The sequence below is a fragment of the Rhineura floridana genome, chromosome 5 (genome assembly GCF_030035675.1).
Source record: "Rhineura floridana isolate rRhiFlo1 chromosome 5, rRhiFlo1.hap2, whole genome shotgun sequence".
In the NCBI taxonomy this organism is placed as follows: domain Eukaryota; kingdom Metazoa; phylum Chordata; class Lepidosauria; order Squamata; family Rhineuridae; genus Rhineura; species Rhineura floridana.
The window spans coordinates 96,213,977-96,216,861 of NC_084484.1; positions in this window are offsets into that span (position 1 = coordinate 96,213,977).

Genomic DNA, 2,885 nt, shown 5'->3' on the forward strand with positions numbered 1-2,885 from the left:
AAATTTAAATTGAGTTTAAGGAATGGTGCCACATTGCCAATTGTGGAGGATTACATTTCATATTAAACTTTTTTCCTAGGCAATATTTCATAACATCAGGCACATGCTCCACATAACTAAGCATTTCCATACCATAATCACATAACATCAGAAAGCATTTTCTAATTTCCCAACTGTCTGTTGAGTGTTGCTGACTGCTTGAGGAAATAAACCAGACAATGTGAAAGGCTCCATATAAGAGCTACTGGCACCCAGGCCTAGATCACTTGTCATATTTAATTCCTAAGACAGGTGAAATTTCTAAGTGCTCTGCCCTATCCCACTTGTTGGTGCTAAGTCACCAACTGCCTAAACAGGTTATATGAGGGTGTTACTAGTTAAATTTGTGCCAACATGTGTTGATAAGAAATATATTGGCAAACACTGATATTAATAGTCAAATGACTTAACTGGGAGAGAAATGTGGCATCATCTTGGAGCCCAAGCTGTTCAGCATTTTCCCCTCTTAACCAGATAAAGGGAATGGTGTGCACTTGGATTTGATATTAAGTGGAGATATAATGCAAACAGTTTAGAGCAGGTGCAGGCCTATCAGGAACCACAGGTAGATCTCTGGGTCGCTTGGAGAAGGTTGGCAAGGTGTTTGAACTCCTGGTTGGTTAACAACACCAACAATGAAAAGCTCCTCCCCTCTCTTCATCAGCCTGCTGAAACGACAAAAGCCTGAGTGGATTTTTATGTGAAAAGATTCTAAACTCAGTTCTAGTACAGAAAACAAATTCCCAGGCTGTGCATGTGCTCAGACATGTCCTGTTGCTCATTCTGCCCACGCCCTCCCTGAGCCCCTATTTTGCACCTGGCTCCAGCTGATAGATCAATGGGGATTCTAGTAAAAAAACAACAAAGCCCATCACACAAACGTTGATGCCTCACCCCTCTCCCCTTGGTTTAGAGAGATTCTATAATAGTTAAATAACAATGAAATCCAGCAAAGACAAATAAAAAAGGGTTGCTTGTTTCAAAAGCACTCATGACAATAGGAAGCGTGCTGTATGTTAATGAACGACTGATTTGGGGAGGATTAATGTGTGTGTGTTTCTATCTAACATTCAGTGGAAGAAAACACTTCTCATTTTATTAGGTGCTTCCAATTCTGAAAAGTGAGAACTTCTTTAGAAGAGGGGAGGGTGTTCATGGAAGCGATGGGCCATTTTTACAGAGAACTGCTTTCCACTTGCCCTTCTCTGGATAGGAGAAGACAGTGCCGAAGCACACTGTTGCTCCCCAGCAAGCATTCCCCATTCATCATCTTCAACATAGGTTGTTGCTTTGCTCCCTCACTGAGGGAAACCTTGGCCCTTGCACCCTCTTGACTCCACAGACAATTCTGCGAGGGTATCTTGGTTTTTTAAAACAAGTTTGTGTGCGTCTTGTTTTTCCAGTAAACCTGTCCTGCAGAGTCAAGATTGTGCAACAGAAGAGTTATGAATGAAAGGGCTGAGATTTGCCTGCAGGGTTGTTAGCAACAAAACAGCATTCTTTTCTGAGCATGTTCAAATGGCAGGTCTGTTCATGCATTCTGGGGCCTGTAGGAACAAACCTTAATACTGTCCATTTACACAGCATTTTAATAACACTCAGTTGAGAAGAGTGTTGCAAAGGCTGATAATATGTCAAGGACTCGTTAACTTGCAGGTGAGAGGGTCGATTGCAGAAGGTGGAGGGTCATGGGAGCGCACCTTTCCCTGAGACCTAATGGTCAGCTTTATACCCCTTTTGTGTTTGTCCAGGCAGTTAGCCCTTCCTGCTTGTGCATCATTTATCTGTATGCCACCTTTAATCGGCTCAAGGCAGCCTACAACAGTGAATTATGTATTTTTTTTCATAAATTACACAATATAACAAAATTCAAAGAGGTTAATGAAAACATCTCATTAAGAAATATAGAATAAAATTATACAGTCCCCTTATAATTCATCATAAGAACATAAGAACATAAGAAGAGCCTGCTGGATCAGGCCAGTGGCCCATCTAGTCCAGCATCCTGTTCTCACAGTGCCCAACCAGGTGCCTGGGGGAAGCCCGCAAGCAGGACCTGAGTGCAAGAACACTCTCCCCTCCTGAGGCTTCCAGCAATTGGTTTTCAGAAGCATGCTGCCTCTGACTAGGGTGGCACAGCACAGCCATCACGGCTAGTAGCCATTGATAGCCCTGTCCTCCATGAAATTGTCTAATCTTTTAAAGCCGTCCAAGCTGGTGGCCATTACTGCATCTTGTGGGAGCAAATTCCATAGTTTAACTATGCGCTGAGCAGAGCTTGGAAAAGTTACTTTTTTGAACTGCAACTCCCATCAACCCAATCCAGTGGCCATGCTGGCTGGGGCTGATGGGAGTTGTAGTTCAAAAAAGTAACTTTTCCAAGCTCTGGCGCTGAGTAAAGAAGTACTTCCTTTTGTCTGTCCTGAATCTTCCAACATTCAGCTTCTTTGAATGTCCACGAGTTCTAGTATTATGAGAGAGGGAGAAGAACTTTTCTCTATCCACTTTCTCAATGCCATGCATAATTTTATACACTTCTATCATGTCTCCTCTGACCCGCCTTTTCTCTAAACTAAAAAGCCCCAAATGCTGCAACCTTTCCTCGTAAGGGAGTCGCTCCATCCCCTTGATCATTCTGGTTGCCCTCTTCTGAACCTTTTCCAACTCTAGAATATCCTTTTTGAGATGAGGCGACCAGAACTGTACACAGTATTCCAAATGCGGCCGCACCATAGATTTATACAACGGCATTATGATATCGGCTGTTTTATTTTCGATACCTTTCCTAATTATCGCCAGCATGGAATTTGCCCCCTTCACAGCTGCCGCACACTGGGTCGACATTT